Source organism: Protopterus annectens, chromosome 1.part0 (assembly GCF_019279795.1).
Source record: "Protopterus annectens isolate FY-2018-M chromosome 1.part0, PAN1.0, whole genome shotgun sequence".
Taxonomy (NCBI): Eukaryota; Metazoa; Chordata; order Ceratodontiformes; family Protopteridae; genus Protopterus; species Protopterus annectens.
Genome location: NC_056725.1, coordinates 1,872,773,926 through 1,872,795,527, shown reverse-complemented (window position 1 = coordinate 1,872,795,527; position 21,602 = coordinate 1,872,773,926). Strand labels below are relative to the sequence as shown.

At 40.6% G+C, this 21,602-nt stretch overlaps 2 protein-coding genes across 3 annotated transcripts in view; one reads left to right on the top strand and one right to left on the bottom strand.

Annotated features, from left to right (window-relative positions):
• Positions 1-21,602, top strand: part of NIPBL (NIPBL cohesin loading factor) — a 4,951,262-nt gene that overhangs the window by 2,864,082 nt on the left and 2,065,578 nt on the right. The window lies entirely within an intron of this gene.
• Positions 1-21,602, bottom strand: part of IST1 (IST1 factor associated with ESCRT-III) — a 1,439,276-nt gene that overhangs the window by 33,585 nt on the left and 1,384,089 nt on the right. The window lies entirely within an intron of this gene.

Below are 21,602 nucleotides of genomic sequence, written 5' to 3'. Positions count from 1 at the left end.
GATTTAGTCCTGCTGACAGCTAACATACAACCTATGTGTTAAACAATCAAAGCCACCAGAAGACCTATTCACAAGGCGTTGTAATAAATTAGTCCACAATTTGTGTCAAGCAACATGCAGCCAAAGATTTTTCATTTATCTACATACTTACATACACTGATTTATGTTATGTATGCATATAAATACACACACACACATGCATTATCCCTTAGATGCACCAAACAGGAAGAGAGAGAATGGAGGAGAAAATAAAAGTAGTAGGGTAAGAGGAAGAGGAGAACATTTATGCAGGATTTGAACTGACCACGAGCAGACTAGGAAATTCCATGTTCATGTGTAGAGATGGGAGAGGAGCTGATTGAGGTCTTAATCCATAAGGGGTTCAAGTCAACTGGTGCAGGACTGCATCAGAAAGTAAAGAATTTGAGCTGTGGTCTTCACCAGTGTAGAGAATGACTTGGATGTCCAGGTTATGTTACTATTAGCTAACAGTGATCATGTGAGTATGGGTAAAAGAGACAAAGACAACAACATGGGACTTTTCTTTTAGAACAGTGGATTATGATGTACTGAGGGAAGTGATCGATGCAGAACAGGAGATGGGAAGCAAGCTGAGGAGGCAAACACACTTAAGGACTGACTCAGGGATGGAATATTTACAGCAAGGGAAAATGGTGTGAAGAGCATGTACAAAGAGAAGTCAGCCAGTGCTGCTACACAGGAAGGTGACACAAGCAGTTAGGGCAAAATATAGGGCCAACAACTGCAGCAAAGGCTAAAGATGAAATGGATTTAGCAGAAGAGATGAGAAAGCCAGCAAGAACCTTGGGTACATAACAGAAAGAAGGAATTTATGGCAGAAATGGCAAGGCTGAGCAAAATGGGAGAGAGAGAGAGAGATAACAGACAACTGGATAAAAACAAAGGCATTGAATAAACACTTTGCTTCAGTCTTCACAAAGGAAAAGTAAAGACAGGGTATTATACTGGGAGGGAGGCAGGGCAAAGTGGGGGGAACAGTGGACAGACACCAGGGTACAGAGGCAAGACGACAGTTTTCTTTGTAGAGGATAAACCACAAGAACTATATGGGCTACCTCCTAGAGTCCTCAGAAATCTGGTTAGTGTGCTGGCAGATCCCCAAGAGAGACGTTCAACAGTTCACTAGCTATTCAGAAGTATCACAGGCCTGAAAGATAGCAAGTGTGGTAACCCTGTACTGTGAGGTGGCAGAAAAAAAATCTGAGGAACTATAGTTAAACTGACAGGCTTAGAGTGACCGGGGAAAGTCACAGAAATAATTCCGAGAGGAAAACCTTTTAGCATCTAAAGCGGACAATAAGTTGCAGGCAAGTTTATAGCCAAAATGTGCCATCTGTCAAACCTGATTCAGCTTTATGACTAGGTTACAGATGAGCTTGACATGGGAGTACCCTGACTTCAGCAAGGTCTCACTCATCCCAATGGGGCGCCTGACAGGAAAACTGGACATGATGAGCAGAGTTGTAGCTTGCCATTCTGGTACCCTGTGCCATCCATCCTTCAATCATACTAGAGGACAAAAAAAAAAAAAAAAATCTTCTCCTACCTTATGACTATCAAAAAGCTCTTTCTACTTTCAAAACTGTAGTAAACTGCTTGCTGCAACATTTACAGCAAGCAGTCTATTGCCACTTATACCACACACTCACACACAAAGTTAAGAATGACTTCAGTCCTGACTGCAAAAGCATTATCAGCATTAATTTCCGGATGCTGCTACTACACTACCGACCCATCAGCTGTCCCTTTTGCCCCACCTTAGCTATGCCTCTGATGATGAGGGCTGGACCAACTCTGAGAAACTGGATAACCACATGGTTGAGAAGGACAAAGGATTGTAGGGAGAGGGATAATATCAGGAATTAAGAAAGTGATTAGCAGAATACCACACAGGTTTGCTATGGACCAACGACCCAGGCATTGTACTCTCCAAAGACATTTTACTTGATAAACACACACAAAAATATTTGTAAAAGGGAATTTGGGACTATGATATTAATTCTACACACTTCATCATCAAGGGAAGCACATGGTTTAATAGCAGTGTTTCTCTAATTAGACTATATACCGAGGAAGGTGCACCTTTATGTATGTACTCTGTCTCAAGTGTAAGAAAAGTGGAATATGCTCAACATACTTTTACTAGTAAGATCTTTATGATGAATAAAATGATTTATGCAAAACATTAATGGTCACTGAATATTTTCTGTATGTTATAAACTTATGAGTGGAGTTATAAAGTCTTTACTGACATAAAACCAAGGGTGCACTGTTGAATCCATTAACAACCAGTTTCACTGTGCATAACAACCTATTTTTGCATAATGAACATGTACTGAAGAAAGGGTTTAATGTCATGTACTACCAAAGATGTTAATGCTTACAAGCTGGGTAACCTAATTACTTCAATAAAAGACGCAGAAGCCCTCTAAGATGGGTCTACAAAAAATATACACCTGATGTAGTTGTAGTAGTAATCACCTTTAATATCAGGAAATGTACGGTCACTTGAGCTGGCAAAAAAGAACATACATTTTGCTTACAGCACTAATGGTCAAATCATTATAATGACATTTACAGATCTAGGGACAGTGGTAGACAAAGGATTATAAAAAAGTCTATACTTTTCAAATGTCCAGATTTCTGCAAAATATCCAGATTTTTCCCTCATACATTTGGTCTGTTCCTCATAAAATTCGTGGTTTGTTGGAAAATCACCGAGGATTAAATTCACTAAATACCAAAAGACATTTCAGTTTCAAACTTCATATCTTTCAGGAAATGCATGCCAATAAAAAAACTTAATATGTAAAAATTTGTCCCTATTTGTGGGCCTTTGTTTCCCCATTATTTTTGCATTTGTTCAGATTTATTGTGCTAAGAGGCTGAGAAGGATGAAAGGGTCTCCTTTCGTAAATGTGTGTAAGACAGATAATCAAGAAGTTCACCTTGAGAGCAGTGCAAATCAAGGCACAAGAGGTGAATCTTGACATCTACATCAAAAACACTGAAGTGAGTTCAAGAGATTTTATAATTCCTTGCAGTACATGGAGTTCTAGCTGTCCTGATGTACTACTAGTTACAGGAAAAAAACTGTAGCAGTGTGGAGTGTTTTACAGCCTCGAAAGGTTTAACAAACCTAGCAGTGCCACACAGACAGCAGACAGTTTTAAAATCCTTTAGGCACTTCAGTGAGATACTTCTGTTACTTATGTGGTAACACAGTATTCCTGCCTTAAAAATTGTCAAATTGCTGCCAATTTTACTCTGTGAAGGCGGCTACGTGTGCTGCAGCACAAGACCCAAGCATAACAGCTTTACAAGGTAGCTTAAAAGTTATACACCTTTGAAAATTGTTACAATCAGGTCTTGTACCAGAAGTGCATATCTGGACTACAACTTAAACTTTAAGCATCGTATACAGCATATTTTCCTCATTAGCTGCTTTTAGTGCTTATGATGCATGAATTGGCTTAGTTCTTAGGATACTTCCTGCTACTTTACAGACATAATATTATGCAAGATCATTGTTATTCTCCTTAAAGGCCTGCATCCTCCTTGTTTCTTGGCTCCCCGTTTCCTAATCATTCCTCTCCAAATTGAATTATACTTTTCTGCTTGTACTATGTATAGGAGCCTTAACTGTGGAACTCTGAAATACCCCTTCAAATCGGGTAATCCCAATTCGCTTTGTTCTACAGGAAGAATCAGGTTATCCCACTAAATTCTTGCTATCTTCCCTTCCCAGATAAAATCCTTCAGCTCTTTATTAACTGCTAGCCACAATTTCTCTTCTGGTTGATACAAAAATGTCTGACCTGTGTGTATAACACTAATGAGAATAAAAACATTTTAAATGCTTGTATCTTACTATCCATATTCATATAACAAAGCTATTTTCTCAATTTTTGTATTATCCTTTGTTTAGTCTCTTCCTACATATGCTTAGCTGCCACACAAGAATAATTTTTAATCCATACTCCTAAATACTTCATTTTATCATGTCCCCATAAACATGGATATTGCTCAACCAATTCATATGTGGGTACATAATTTACTGGTATTGCCTTTGTTTTAGCTTCATTAATTTTGTATCCCCAAACTGTTTCAAAATGTTCCACAACACTGTCATGTCTCTTTCTGTGTTTGTCTGGTATAAAATATCATCTGCAAATAGAGACTGCTTTTCCTGACTACCATACCAATCACATCCTTGAATTTCTGAGTCCCTTGTTGTCTTTGCCAATGGTTTTAAATGTAATGCAAATAACAAAGGGGAAAGAGGAACCCCCACCTGGTTCCCTCTGCTCAAGCAGAAATTATCACAGAGGACCCCCACCCACTTTAATTTTTGCCTCCGATCCTGCATATATCCTCCTAATCAAGCTTATGATTTTTTTTTTCAGGAAAGGCAAATGCTTCCATTACCCTGCTCATAAGGTCCCAGCATACTCTGTCAAATGCCTTCTCTGCATCATCCCCCACAAACAACAATGGTACTTTCTTACATTCTGCTTCCCTGTGGATCATCAACGTTCTATAAATGTCGTCAAATATTTGCTTCCCCTCCACAAAACCACACTGATCCATATCTATCAATTTTGGCATTACTTTTGCTATTCTTTTAGCCACTATAGACATGAACACTTTATAATCATGGTTTCAGATTGAAAAGGGCCTGTATGAAGCTGATCTGATGGATCTGTACCATCTTTAGGTATTCCAGCTACCACTGCTTTCTTCCTGGATGTTGGCACTTCTCCTCTTAAAATACTGTTAAACAAAACCTTCCAGATCTTTATCATTTTCCCCCCCTGGCTTCCAAACTTCCACAGGAATATGATCTATTTCTGGGACTTTCCTGTAGATTGGTTATACATCACAATTTTTCATCTCATCTCCTCCTATCCTAACCGTTAGTAACTGAGTCTCATCTACCCCTAACCTTGGCATATTTAATTCTTCCATAAACATTTCCATTTGTATCTTTTCTTAGTTTCCATATGTCTCTGCTTTATACAGATTTTTATAGAATTTCCAAAATATTTATAATACCTGTAGGATCTCGTTACCTTCCTTGTTAATTGCTCCCTAAGCTTGGCTACACAGCCCTTTCTTTCTGTTGCCTGAGTCATTGTGCTAAAAGTTTTTGTGCTCTAGGGTTATCATCAAAAAACAGTTGCTCAACAGCAATCTTTCTAAAGTCATGTATATTATTGAGATAATCCCTTATTTTTAGCTTAGCATTCTGTAGTTGATCCTCCTCTTGTTCTACGAGATTCCCCCTATTCTGCAAAACTTTAACATTCGTCAGTCCCTCTAAATAATTCTGGTAACTTCTTAACCATAGCTCCCTTTCCTTTATTTCCATCCTAGTTTTAAACTGCACCTTACTTTTATCCCACTCCCGATGTATATTTTCAGAAGTAATTTCTATCTCCTTGAATAGCTCCTGAATAATCTCCACTACCCATTCCTTAAATTTCTCTCTTTTCAACAGATAGGTGGGAAAGCACCAATGTCTCATTTTTATTTAATTACTCTGTTTTTATTTTAGTTATTATTGGTGTATGATCTGAAATAGTTACTGGGTACATAAGACCTTCAATTAAATTCACATGTTTTAGTGAAATGTAAACCCTGTCTAGCCTAGCCCAGTTTTTATATCTTGGGGAATAATATGTAAATTCACATATTAAATGACAGATATTTTCATAAATTTCTTCAGAAATCTACCCTCCTTTCTTACACTTTCCCTTCTGGGCCCCCCAGACACACCTTCACTGCTACAAATCCAGTTCCACTCTCCACCTATAAGTAAAACCCCTTGCTGAAAATTGATTATTTATCCCAGAAATGTTTTAACCTCCATGCTTTAGCTAGCATTTTAGGTGGAATATAAATGCATGCCAGTGCAATCCTCCTCCCTTGCCAGTAGCACATTAGCACTACAAATCTGCCATTATTATCTTTTTGATATCCTCTTCTATCACTACTGGAGCTCCTCTTGCAATTAATTTAAGTATTCCTCTTTTCCCTTATGCCAGATATTCCACTGAATAACCATCCTGAAAAACTTTATCAAATTCACATGTTCAGTTCTTTCCAACTGTCTACTGTAACACAGCTATTTGCACTCTGTATTTTAATATAGTTCACTACTTTCTTTTTGCATTTATCCATGAGACGACTGACATTTAAGGACATTACAGAAAGCATCATTGTATTAATTATTCCCACCTTTTTCATTGTATTAAAAAGTTATTACTCCCACCTTTTATGTACAACACCTTTTTTGTTAAATATCTAGTTTCAGCTTGTGTTACATGCATACATTGTTTGACAGGTTGAACTTGTATTGAAAGCCCTCAGTCAAAACAACAAACTTCCAATAGCCCACTAAAATCTATTAATTTAATACAACACACAAAACTATGTACATCATCAAATATTGTAGTTCTACCTTCCTAATAGGAATGCCCCAAAATGACAGCCACAATCACCGACTTGAGTTAACCTAAAAGAAAGATTGTCCATACTAGGAGACATGGTGCAGTCTGTGCTTCTAAGTACTAATTGGTTTTGTCTTATCTTTATAGCCCTCCCAGCTAGGAGAACCCCTGAATGATTTCACAGAACATTATCTCCTAGCCAGTTTCTCTTTTCTTTTTTTTCCCAACCAATACTCTCTACCACACTGTAATCTTTTCTTTATCACATTGTCTACATGGGGACATGAAAATCAGGCAGCCAGCTTCTCATTATCAGAATGTCTCCATACAGGCATTAGAACCAGATAATCAATTTCTCTATCAGATGGTTTCCGTGGAGACATGAGGGCCAGATACAGAATTGCTACCAAGCATACATTCATTTGCTAGAAAAAAGCCTCATAATATTCAATATTCTTTTTCGTTTACTTGCTTCCTCTTAAAACTTACTAAATCAATCTAAGGTCCTTAATCCACTCATTCCCTCATACAAGAATGAGAAAAAGCACTTTGTCATGCTCTTTTAACCATTTTTTTTACACTGCAGTGCCTACTTTTCTTAAAACTGAAGAAAAGAACGAACGGAGAAAGAAAGGGGAAAAAAAGAACAGTAGCACCCATTTACAATTCCCATTACACTTAAAAATAACGGAGAAAACTTTAATTTGTAGCATGCAAAGAAAACCATACATATCAAAAATAGTAGGTTCATAGGTTGGTACTAGGCTATCAGCTCTAGGGCCAACACAAGCCTAGCCACAATTCTCTGGCTATTTCTTCTCACACTATTTACTTTCCTGGACCCCTGTCTAGCAGGGCGACTGATGTGATCCTCAGGGTGAATTTCCTTTCTCCCATCCAATTGTCAAAGTTCCTTTAGAAGAGGGCCAAAGAGGCACTCTGCTTGACATCTATGGGCAGTGTATTCCAGAGTCTGGGGAGTCTCTGGGTCAGGAACCTATCCCTCCACCATGTTTTGTTTATTGTGATGACAAGGTTTAGATCCCTGGAGCATGTGGCTCTGAGGGATTGGAATTTCTTTAAGTGTAGCATGTGCAACAGTTCTGGGTTTGACATGGCCTTGTATGTTGAGAAGAGATCGCCTCTGAGTAGACGATATAAGACAGAGTATAGCTGGAGTTTTTTTAAGGTGGTTAACGTAGGGCATCTGCTTTAGGCCTGTGATTCTTTTAAACTATTACTAGTACTACTTCTTCTTTTGGCTTTTCCCGGTTAGGAGTCACTACAGCGGATCACCTGTCTGCTCATGATTGGTAGTGGAGTTTTGCAGTGTTGAGTTGCCAGCCCAGCGTCCAACCTTCCACAGAAGGCACACATACACATGCACTCACGCCTAGGGCAAATTTAGAGTATCCAATCCACCTACAGCATGTCTTTGGGATGTGGGAGAAAAACGGAGCACCCGGAGGAAACCCACTCGACCACAGGGAGGACATGCAGACTCCACACAGAAAGCACCCCAGCCGAGGATCAAACCGGAGAACCTCTTGCTGTGAGGTGGCAACGTTAACCACTGCACCACCGCAGCTGCCCAAACTATTACTAGTACTATTAAAAACTATTTTTTCTTTACTTACAGTTAACTTTCTCCCCTCTCTTCCCTTCCCCAAAGCATTTTTCCGAACATTAATGACATGAAGTAGGGCATATACTTTAGAGTCTCCCACAAGTCCAATATTTCCAGATTTTCTTGTTTTGTCACATTTCATAAATATAACTGTAATTCCATGTTAAGTTACTGGTTTTACTACTGTTCATCTCCATCTCCCAAATCCTGTCTCTGCTTCATTTCTAATGTACTCTCGATTCCTCTAGTCAACTCTCATGCTCCATTCCTTCTCTCCAACATTTTCCTTTGAAACCGTGGAAAAGGTTCAACAGATCCAGTCTCTCTGTGGTCTCCGGCTGTTTCACTGCTCACATTTTGTTGGACAAACCTTTGTTCTTAGCATGTACTTCGTCAAGAAATAATTTTGTCCCTCCAGGGAAGAATACCTTGAAGACAACTGGGTATGGCAGTTTAAATCTCACACCTACGTCTCGACATTCCCTGAATAGAGGAATGAATATACTCCTCTTCTGCCTGTTGTACAATGAGTAACCATTCTCCACAAACAGTTTGCAGTCTCCCACTAAGTATTTTGTCCTTCTCCCACACTAAAACTAAGAAAACTCTGGAACAAATCAGCCCATCCAAAGGCAAGGTAAAGCAGCTCCATGGCAACCGCTTGTTACAAATCCAAATTGTTATTAAATGCAAACATTAAAAAAATCTTAACACAAGCACTTTCGTCTGCCTCTGCAGACTTCATCAGATACAAATGGATAAAATAAAACAAATTAATTTAAATAAATAACACCCATCAATATACTGGAACACACCCACTGCTTCTAACAGCATTTCAAGTGGCGCAACACATGCAATGTATAACACCAAATAAATAAAATGTATAACAATACTAAAATTCTTATATTAAAAACACCTTTTTTAGCATGTTACTTCAATAAAACTTTCCTACTCAAATATTTTATACCCTTATAAAAATCAAAGCAAAAAATACAAAATGTAAATGGGTATTGACAATCAATATATACTTAAATAATTTTAAAAGTTGCAAAAAAATAAACAAACCCAATGGAAAGAATAATAGCATAATGATTGAGGTTCCCACCTCAAAACAGAAGGTGCAGGGTTCGACCTCCACAAAGGCAAACAGGGGCACCAAAACCCTGCACCAAACCATTAATTCATAAATCTATACATGTACATCATAAATATCATTTGTTTATGCACATTTTATAAAGCCTTGTCTCAAATACAAAAATCATACCATGAAGTAAATTTCAATAATATATATAATATTCACCACCAGGATACACCCAATAGATATATTTTCATTTAACCCCGGCCAGGATACTGCTTCTAGGCGTAATTGCCAAATCAATTCTTTCTTTTCTAATAGTAGTGACCACGGTCCCCCTCTTTCATTCCTTATCAGTCTATCGATGCCCATAAACTTAAATGTGTGCGCTAGATCTTCCATAATGTGTATAGCCAGTGCATTGTTTGAATTCACTTTCCTGATACTATATAGGTGTTCGTAAATACTCTCTCTCAATTTCCTATCCATTTTGCCTTCATAGTATCCTGGGCAGAGGGTGCATTGTGCCAAGTTGATTACTTGCTTTGTACCGCAACTAATATTTTCATTAACCTTATACCGTTTGCCCTTAACTTGAAATATTGTTCCTTCATGCAAATATTTACAATAATGGCATCTCTCACATTTAATGGTCCCTTTTTGTTACAATTCCATCCCCCTATTATGATTCACTGCTTCCAAAATCATTTTAATATTTTTATCCCTCCTATACACCATATTAGGGGCTGGGTCCACTTTTACCCTAAGTATGGTATTGTTCCTAAGTAACTGCCAGATTTTATTTAGGATTCTTAAGTGAACAGGCCTCCTCAAAATATGTCATATTTAAATAATGCATTTTTATTTCTTCAACTGATTCTGTAAGGGGGAACAGCCTTATTTCTTGAATATTAATATTATTCTCATTCATATTCATACAAAATAATGGTTTAAAAAACCCCAATATGTTTCTGGCTCACTTCACTTATCAAGTTCTCCACTAGCTTCTCCGGGTACCCTCTTTTTAAAAATAGGGACCTCATAAAAATCACATTCTTTTTCAAAGTCCTCTTCCTTTGTCACCATTCTCACTGCATGTACCAATTGCCCTTTCACTACTCCTCTTTTACGGTGGTATTGCTGTACGCTATCAAAGTGTAAAAAAACTGTTAGAAAATGTATCCTTCCGATGTATTTTTGCAACGCATTGCTTGTTCTCATAGCCCTTTTCTATTAAAGGAGTACCGCACCCACAGACTCAAAAAACATGTTTAAAACATCATGGCATGATGTTTCCTACACTTAAGCAGCACTCTGGGATTATTTACAGGATTTTAAATATTTTTATATGCAACTCCAGACTCTGACCACCGGGAGGCTGGCATATCGACGTGGTCTGGATAAATCAGGTTGCCATCCAGTATCCCAGAAATCATTGTTTGGCTCAAAAATGTTACCATGCAGGCCTCCGTTTGCCTAAAGTTCCTGTCATTTCATGGATGTTGCATGCGTACAAAGTACTGAGTAAAATAGAACAGTGAACAGTAACATTCCCTGCTGCTGGATGACTACTTAAAACAGAAACAGTGCAAATGCCACAGAACACACTCAAAGTGCTGTTTACTGCTGTCTTTTTTTTCTAATTTAGTTTAAATAGCACTAATTTGTGACACAATGAATTCCAGTCCATTTACTTCTCCCTCCCCCATAACACTTAGCTTCCCTAGCTGTCAAAGTCCTGAAGGTAATTTGACCTGGTAATTCCATTGATTGGCAGATCTCAGCAGGGTGCTTGACTCATGTAATTTAATCTTTGCTCTAGCATTTCCTTTGTTAGAGGGGACATTTTTTTGCTGCACTACAGCCATGGCTTTACTTGACTGCAATCACATCCAGTAAGGTCTTGCACCAAGGAGCTAAAGAATAAAACATTTATACTATTAACCAGTTTAGATCTTTATTAATTTAAGTATTAAGGTATCACTTCATGCTTCCACCTTGTTAAAAATTGAGATTTACATGTGCAAAGTGTGTTGGTATGCAGTGTTTGACTTCATATGTTTTTACTCCACTGGTTGGTTTGCAAAAAAAAGCCTTTTGCAGTGTCCCTGGATTTGTTTTTGTACATACAAACCACATTGCTATATTTTCCCCTTCCTTTTTCTTGTGTCCAGAAGTCACTTATAACAAAGTAAATTATTTATTGATTTTTTTTTTAAATAAAGGACATCAAGGTTAACTTACCTTGAATCAGATAATGGATGCCACTACAAAGAATCACTGTTGAAATATTTGTGCATGAACAAAATCCCTTACTAAATCTATTTGCCAGCCTCCAGTTCAATTGGTGCTATGGCTTTAATATACTGGTGTGTTTGCTCATGCCTTCTAAATATCTCCACCATTACATACCAATTTTGCAGTGTAGTAACCACCCGACATGCCCATACACCTTTAGCCAACAATATGCAGCTAGTACTGTTCATATGAGTATGTGAATTCATTTTCAGACTTAAGGTGTGGAAGCTGCACTGAATAATTCTAGGTGCTTGTTCAGGTTTCACATGGTGCTTGCTTAGAGCTACTCTCATGTTAAGCCACTATGAATATGTTGCACTGCCACCTCTGATACCAGGGTAATGTTTTAATCTTTCTATTCCCGCACGGCACACTAGCAGTATCTGGTGCAAATACAACAGAAGAGTATGCAAGCGATACACCACCTAAGCATCATTTGCCGTGCATAATGTATAAAGTATGCATACCAAATGTCTGTGTTTCCAAACATCTGTGTTACTACACTACTACTGAATAAAATGAACAGCACTCAGGCTAGGGGAAGGAAAAGGGAGCCATGACATCACAGAATGGGTGGGTCTTATTATTTTAGTTAGATTCAGATGATGGCTGTGGTGATGTCACTTTGAGGAGGGAACTGATTAAAAAAAAAAAAAAGTACCTGCACTGCCTGGCCTCGATGATGTCAGTAATTGGGCGACTCCAGCAAGCTTTATTCAAACGTGAGAGAATCATTTTGTAAGTGAAACCATCACAGTATGAGAAGGTAGGCTTCTGTTACAGAAGTAAGAGGAATTATAAAAATTGTAAATGCTTTATTGTTGTTGCTTTACAGAGGACAATTTAAATAGGGAGGAAAAGGGCCATGAAGTTGAGGAATATATTAGAGAAACCTGTTGTACTCCTTTAATACATCCAAATAAGCTATTCTATGTCTATTTACTTCATGAGAAAATGTCAAACACTCTGTCGCATTATTGATACAGTCCAGAAAAACCATACAATTCCACTAGGCTCCCTTTCCATAAAATATATATATATATATATATATATATATATATATATATATATATATATATATATATATATATATATATAGTCTAGGAAGTGTGTATAGAATCTTATACTTTGAAAATAATGGGAAGGTTCTAGAGATTCTTTTTCCCAGTATGCCATCATCATATTTGCCACTGCACCACCACATGGTGACCGCATGGCTACTCCTTTTTTCTGAAGATAACACTTTCTCCTAACCATTAAATAATTGTCTTTTAAAACTATTTCTAATTATTCTACTAAATGTAGCTGATTCTTGTGGGGCTCCTTTCCATAATAAAAACTCACAAACCCATTTTATCCCTAAACGCTGAGGTATTACATTGTATAAATCTTTAACATCTATAGTAACTAACAAATCCTGTGACTCAAAAAAAAAAAACACTCCTTGGATCTTCGTCAAAAAAGCTCAGGAATCTTTACAAATTCTTCCTTCCTCCCTCTTTCATATACCCTTTCAGCTTAGAGTCCAAAAATGTAGCTCTTGCATATGTAACTGATCTCCTACCATCGCCTATCGGCCATAGTGGTGGATTTTTGAGTGACTTGTGAATTTTAGGTACGCCAAACATTATTGGCGTTACCGGCTGGGCTACACTAAGGTAGTTAAAAATCTCAATACTCACATGTTGTTCTATAAATAAATTATATCCAACCACACACGATGGAATAAATGCCTTAACGCTGCCACTAAACCAATATAAATGAAATCCGAAAATATATAGCAGCAAAAGGCAACCACTGGCTCGACAAAATTCCAGTATGACTGTGTTGAGTAAAAAACAATACAAACGTTTATTCGGTAAGCACTTTCACATCTGCTTCCTCAGACCGTAAAAAGTTTTTCAAAGCACAAACACTTTTTTAAGTAATGATCATGTGATGAAAATCAATTAAACAATTACTGGTTTAAAATCGCAGTGTTTAAATATATTATTATAAAACAGTCTAAATGTTGACTATTTCAAAAGAAGTAATTTAAAATATATATATTAACTGATACATGGTATTAAACTACTTTCATATCAAAATTCACATATCAAAAAATATATAATACAAGGTATTAAACTACTTTCATTCAAAGGCGTCCGCATATCAGAAAATAAATGAATTTGCTACTCTAATAACTATTGTATATAAGAACAAACTGATATCTGGCTATCTAAACATGCACTAAAGCTTTGGATTAGATATATAAAAAGATATAACAGATGTAAAATGAAAAGGGTCTCTGATGAAGCCAATTACTGGTGAAAGCGCTTAGTTGAAGGAACATTTTGCTGTCAATAAAGCTGGTGTGTTCCACGTCGTTGTTGGGATTATTTCTTTATTTTCCAAAATAAATAGGAAGTGCTGGAGGGATAGATTCCTGTCCCAGAGACTTCCCATGCTTTGGAACAAGATCCCAATCTACATTTGGCAGAGCTCCACGCTAACACTCTTCAAAGGAAATCTTGACAAGTGAATGGGAAACAGAAAGTTTACCTCGGGGATCACTTCAGTGGCTCTGCTGGACAGAGGCACAGGGAACTAATCTAAGGGGGCGGCGAAAGTCAACACATTCTGGCTAGGCTTATAAATGCCTTCGGGCAGATAGCCTAGTACCTACCTATGAACCTCTAAGTATGTTGTGAGAGGCTGAGCAGGCAGGAAGGGGAGGGAATGAAGAGTATAAGTGTAATTGATGTAGGGGTGGGTGGGAATGGGGGTAGGGGAGCGAAGAGAGCCCGAGCGTAGCGGGGCATACACCCCTACTACCAGAAACAATCAGGAAAACCAGGGAAGTTAGGCAGATAAGAGTTAGAGAAGGCAGAGGTACAGGGAGAAAGAGACAGGGTAGGTCAGTAGTGATGTACAGCAGAAGTTTAGAGTACCAGACCAGGGGCCAGGCACCCAAGTAGAGGACTGCAGATGAAGGGAGGGGAGACCAGATATATGTGCCGAGGAAGGTACTGTTGTCAGAGAGCTAGAGAGAGCTGGTTGATTCAGGGAGAGAGAGAGTACGATGTAGAGAGAAGAGGCAGACACCAAGGAGCAGTCTAGAGAAAGTGCTAGCTTACAGCCAGGACAGGAGTAGCAGTACAAGTAATTAAATACAATATAAATTACTCTTGGCTGCACATACATAAAGTATTTCCTGGTATTCTATAGGGGAATACCCACGTAGGGGGAACTGATTTTAAGAGGTTCAGGCTGGGTCACTCACAGGGCTTGGATACTGCAGAGACTAATTGCTACCATAAAGTGTTTCCTGGTATTCTATAGAGGAATTGACTGTAGGATGTTCAGGCTGGGTCACTCAAAGGTACTGCAGAGACTATTTGCTATCCTTGTTAGGCTGTTGCACAGAGCAGGACCGCAGGCTGGTGAAGGCGATGGAGGGGAATACAGAAAAGATGGTGCAGGAGAAAATGCGCAGAAAGATTTTTCCAAGGCCTGAGTGAAGTAGTCAGTGAGGCACCTGATCGTCAGGGAAAAGAAGAATCCGTAAACTGGGACAAAGGGTTACTGTAGAGAGAGGGACCCCTGAGGCAAGGCTAGAGGGTGACAGAATACAGCAGTTGGTAGCGCCCATAGCCTACCATCTGGCACTTCTAGCCATAGCCCACAACATTCCTTCTTGCAGGTCATGTGGGCATAAAGCGTACAAAGATGTATTATGAAGAACTATTGGCCTGGGATTTTCAGGGATGTAACAGGGTACTGCAGGACCTGTGAACAGTGCCAAAAGGTAGGCAAGGCAGGAGACGAGGTCAAAGCTCCTTTGGTGCCTTTGACTGTGAATGAGGCGCCATTTCAAAGGCTAGCTATGGATATTGTGGGGCCTCGGAGTACCCCAAGTTCTACAAGGAAGAAGTAGATCCTAGAGGTACTAGACTGTGCTACCAGATACCATGAGGTGGTGGCTATGTCCTCCATCGAGGCAGAAAAGGTGGCAAATGCATCGTTAGAGATTTTCAGCAGGGTAGGTTTCCCATAAGAAATACTGACTAACAGAGGTGCTAATTTCACATCAGACCTGCAGACCACCCCCTACCACCCCCCAGACTAATGGTCTGGTGGAGAGGTTAAACTCTACACTAAAGACCATGCTACGGGCATTTGCAGATCAGTTTAAAAGGGAGTTCATAGGTGTGTACTATAAGCTAATGGCCCTGGGACCTTTACAAGCCTAGCCATAGGATTACCCTGGCATTGTGCCACACGACCTTAGTTCCCAGTGCCTCTGTCGAATAGAGCTGCTAGAGTTATCCCCGGGGTGAATTTTCTATTTCCCATCCACTCATCAAGATTTCTCTTGAAGAGGGTCAGCGAGGTGCTCTGCTTGACTTGTATGGGAAGTCTATTTCATAGCATGGGCAGTCTCTAGATAATGAACCTGTCCCTCCAGTACATTCTGTTGATTGTGGTAATGAGATTGAAGTCTCTGGAGCATGTGGTGCAGAGGGATTGGTATTTCTTTAGATGTAGCATTTCTAACAGAGATGGGTCAGACATGGCTTTGTAAGTCAAGCAGAGATCGCCTCTAAGTAGGTGATATGAAACGGAGAATAGTTGGAGTTTTTTTTGAGTCTGTCCATATAGGACAAGTGTGTAAGGCCTAGGATCCTCTTTGTGAGGTACTTTTGCAGCCTCTCCAGTTGCTGCAGGCGTCTAGTGAGGTTCATGCTAAATGGGGTACTGTACTCAATGACTGGCATAATGAGGGAAGAGCAGAGGGAGACAATGATCTCATTCTTCCTGGATACAAAACCCTTAGTAATGAGATGTGCCACATAGAAAGACTTTCTGACCACAGTGGCAATGTGGTGATCAAAAGAGAGTTTGCTCTAAACCTGTGTTTCCAGATCTCTTATAATGCGCCTTCTGCATTCAGTGGACTACCATCAATGTGGTAATTAATGGGAACCAGGTTTTCCCCAAAGGGGATAATGACATTTTTTGGCACTGAGCTTAAGGCCACGGATCTGATACCAGTCGTTGGTCTTAGTGAGGCCATTCTGTAGGATGTCAACATCACTTGAGCTGTTAATAGCTCCCAACTTGCAACTGTCTGCGAACTTTTTCATCCAGAGTCCCTTCATTCTGGCCTGGACTTCAGAGAAGTAGATACCAAACAGGAGAGGATCCAGGACCTAACCCTGTGGGACTCCACACATGACTAATCGGCAGTCTGACTTGCAGTCAGCTACTTTCACACTGTGGGTTCCATCTGTAAGCCAGTTTGCAACCCACCTAGTGATACAGGGGTGGATGCCTAGCTTAGTGAGTTTTTCTATGATTCCTGAGTGAAGAATGGTATCAAAGGCCTTGGCCAGATCAAGGTAGGCTGTATGAACCACCACCTTGCCTTCATCGACAGCTCTGGTGACTGACTCAAAGAAGTCGACCAAGTTGAGCAGGCATGATCTACTCTTCACAAAACCAAACTGTGTGAGATCCAGAGTTTGGAGATTCCCTGTATCCTTGTTTATTAGGTCCGTGATGATACGTTCCATAGCTTTGCATATCAGACTCGTCAGGCTAATGGGGCAATAGTTCCCAGAGTCTGTAGTCGCTCCTTCTTTGTGCAGATGGATGACTGCAGCAGTGCTGCATTCAGTAGGGACAAAGCCTGAGGTAAGGCTGTCATTGAACAGGTCACGCAGGTGAGGTGCCATTTCACTCTGTAGCTCATGTAGAACACAGCCAGGGATATTGTCAGGTCCCAGAGAAGCTGTATTCTTGGCCTTGGACAGTACTGTCAATCTGTGCAGCAGTAATACTGGGTGCCTGGCAATCTACTGGTATCGTGATTGGTCCATTGGTGGGGGAGAGAGGGGTAATGTTGGCACTGAATCTGTCGGCCAGTATATTGGCAATATCTGTTGGCTCGGTATGGGAGGTACCATTGTGCAGTAGCTCAGAGCAAATCTAGGTATTGACATGGAGATTCTCTACATAACTACAGAAGGCCTTGTGGTTGTCTTTACTGTCTGCTGTAATTCTGTTTTCATAGCTAGCTTTAGATGATTTGATAAGGGATCTCAACTTTTTGTTGAGGCTGGCAAGGGAGTTTTTCCAGTCTTGGGACTTCACCTTATTCCGTATCAGTTTCCTCCTCCTGTTGTAGAGTTTGTTTATGGCAGGGGACCACCAGATTGGCTTGCTTTTTTGGAGGACAGTGTCGTGGTTCTATTGGGTATGGCGAGATCCATGCATTTGTGTACGTGTTCGTACAGTGCTTTGGTGCATGATTTGGCAGTCATGCAACTATTCCCCATTTTGCATGGGTGCCGTGAAGTTAGCCACCTCTGTTTTTAGGAGCACAAACTTAGCTTTGGAGAAGTTTTTCATGGTGGTTACCTTTGAGGGGGGTGGGAGGGATGTGGATTTCCAAGGTGATTAGTGTGTGGTCGGATCTAACCAGGGAGGAGCTGACTACTGGTGTAGAGCAATGGTCACCCATGTTAGTAATCACCAGGTCAAGGATGTTGCTACCTCTTGTGGGGGTAAGAACGAGCTAGTCCAAGGCATTGCAATGAATGAACTCCAGGAAACATTGGGCAAGTGTATTGATACAGGAGTAGTTTTCCCAGTTAATGGAGTAGAAGTTGAAGTCAACTGTTGAAATCAATCATTTTCTACTTGTACTGTGGTATCATTCTGGGTGATGGCAGGATGCTGCTCAGGGCTAGGGTCATATCTGCCTGGGCTGCATAATCCAAGAGGTCCTCCATGTCTCTTTTCATGTAGTCCAGGGAGGTGCGTCTCGGGTCATTCACACCCACATGTACAATGACAGAGTCATATTTGTACCTGTTCTTGAGGGACATGAGTGCCTGCATTATGTGGCGGATCCTGGCACCGGACAGGCAGCTGACTGTTACTTTCTCCTTATACCACCTAGTGAGTGGGACATCAGTGTGCCTCCCTATTGAGTCACCTATAACTAGTGTGTTGGATATGCTGTTTTGCCTTAGGGGCTTTGGTTGAGTGGCACACTGTTTAGGAGAGTTGTGCGTCTTGTGATTAGTGTTGTGGTCGAGTGCATTTCTGCCTTGGAGGTCCCTGCTGTTTGGGTAGATTTTTATTGACAGCCTCAACAAAAGTGGGAGTGTGGTTGTGTTTTTTATGTGAAGGCAGTGCTGGTGTGTGTTCTGGAGGGCTGTGTGTTCCATGTGGTGTGGTGCAAGTGTTGACTTTCTCCTCTTGACCAGCTGCTCCGGTCTTGGCTGGAGAGTGCTTGGCTTCCAGTTTGGATATACAAGTGCATCTCTCACAAGTCTGCGTGTTGGGAGGTAAGATGAGAGGGTTGTCAGTGTACATGAGGCAGTTGCTACATTGCCTCAGGATGCCCAAGTTCACCAGGCTGATATAAGAAAGCATAGGGAACTGACCTTTAGACATGCCTTGAGGGGTGGGCATTAATAATAAGTACTAGAGTTGTTACCTTGTAAAATGTTTAGTGCTGATAGCACTTGTGTGCTACAATAATTGTTACAAGAATTCTGGTAACGTGCTAGACTAATAAGCTAGTAAAAGTGTAGGACAGGAGAGAACTAGCAGATCTAAGGAAAAAAAAATGTAGAGCAGACTTTGGCACCGCTCAGAAGATTACAAACTGTCCTGGATACAGCAAATCTGTATCTGGACTAGACTAGTTACAGGAAAAGTGGGAAAAGCACAAACGCGGGCTTTTAGACCAGAAAGTTGAAAGATGGAAAACTGCTCAAACGGCCAATAAACTACAATTTCTGGGCCAGAAACCACTCTTGTGGTAGTCAGGCTACCTAATGCTTACCACTCTCACTGACTAGCTTGGAGGCTTCCCTCCAACACAGAAAGGCTTGGGGGCTCAGAAAAGTACAGTTGTGTGCACTTACCATAAATGTAGATGTTCGAGTGCATTCACTATTGCAGTCATTACATTTGGGTTATCTGCTTGCAAGTAGCCCTCAGTCAGCCTGATTAACGAAGTCTTGGGTTCTGCATCGGTTGCTGTCCCTTCTTCCATGACGTTAGGTCGTCAGGGGTATAAAACATGCAGCCGATGCCATTACATCAGTTTTTCTTGCCCCAGATGTCAGGTGACCCCCTAATGGGAAGCAATTAAATATAAAAGTACAAAGATTTACCTCCAACAAAAAAGCAAATACACCAAAAAGGCTTTTAAGCATAGTAAAGGAAAGTAGAGGTACAGCCAAAAGTTGTTAGGGGGCTGGAGGGAGGGTAACCAGGACTGCAACAGTGAATACACTCGAACATCTATATTTATGGTAAGTGTACACAACTGTACTATGTTCTTAGTGTTTCACTGCTGCAGTCATTACATTTGGGTAGATTCCCAAAGCTATGGTTGGGAGGAGGAATTTAGATAGCATTAGGGCCAGCTATAAGGCCCTGCAAGACTGCAGTGGCAAAGCCAGCTCTGGATTTAGAGAAAATTGGCAAATGAGCATGCTTGGTGAAAGTATGTACAGAACTCCAGGTAGCAGCTTCTAGGATGTCCCTGGTAGGGACGCCTCTGAGAAAGGCTGTAGAGGTAGACGCAGCCCTGGTGGAGTGAGGTCTTATCCCCTGGGGGATAGGTTTTCCATGGTGCTTACAGCAGAAATGAATGCAATGGCTTATCCATTTAGAAATGGTTTGCTTTGAAATAGTCTTCCCCTCTGCCCCTGCAGCAAATGCCACCAGCAGTTGTTCAGATTTCCTTTGAGGTTTAGTCCTGTCCAAGTAGAATCTAAGTTGTGTGTGCACATCTACGGAATGCAGTATCCATTCCCCTTTATTCTGTGGATTGGGAAAGAAGGTTGGCAAATGAATGGACTGATTAAGAGCCACACTGGATACCACCTTGGGCATGAAGGATGGATTGGTTCTGAAGGACCCCTGTCCGCATGAAAGATGATGAAAGGCTCCACTGCCATAAGGGCCTGTAATTCAGATACCCTTCTAGCTGAAGTGATTGCTAAAAGGAAAGCTGTTTTCCAAGAAAGAAATTTTAGGTCTGCAGTAGCAGCTGGCTCGAAAGGAGGTAGAGTGAGTTTCTCCAAGACAAAGTTAAGGTTCCAGGCTGGGATTGGAGCTCTCCTGGGTGGTCTCAACTGTTTGGCCCCTCTGAGGAACTGCTTGAGCAGTGGATGAGAGAAGAGGGGAGGTTCTGTGTTACAATGAGCTGAAATGGCTGAGGCATGGATTTTAATGTTGGAAAAAGACAGGCCCTTATGAAGCATCTCAGTTAAGTATTGCAAAATCTGAGGTAAATTGGGCACTGCTGTGCTCATCCCTTGAGATTAGTTCCAGGCACAGAATCTTTTCCATTTTTCAGCATAAGATTTTCTAGTACTAGGCCTCGTTGCCTCTAAAATGATACCCATCACAGGTTTGCTGAGGGATGGTAAAGAAGAGATTAAGTAATTAATAGGGCTGCAAGGTTCAGTGTTAGAAGCTGAGGGTGCAGAATCTGGTTCTCCTGCTGTGACAGCAGGGAAGGCGTCTGAGGAAGGTGCCATGGAGATAACTGTGACACTGCACAGGAGGGGGTACCAGTGTTGGCGCAGCCAGTCTGGAGCAATCAAAATCATCCTTGGTTTGTCCTGTTTGATTTTTAGTAGTACTTTGGAGAGCAGAGGCAGAGGGGGGAAGGCATAGATTGATAGGTTTTTCCAGCTGAAGGACAGAGCATCCACTTTCCAGGCTTGCTTGTGGGGAGTCCTTGTGCAAAATTTGTCCAATTGGTAGTTCTGTGGAGAGGCAAACAGGTCTATATCTGGGCCCCCCCATTTGCTTGTCAAGATGTTGAAAATCCTTGGTTCCAGTTTCCACTCGTGTGGGTCTATGAGGTTTCTGCTTGGTCCATCTGCCAGTGTATTTAATTTTCCTGGCAGGAATTGAGCTTGTAGGTGCACTTGGTAGCTCAAGGCTGTGTTCCACAATGCCATGGCTAGTCTGCAGAGGGGGTAAGAATGTGTACCCCCCTACTTGTTTGTGTACCACATAACAGTGGTGTTGTCCGTCTTTACCATTAGTTGTCCTGGAAGAATGTGGTCTTTGAAGGCTGTTAGAGCAT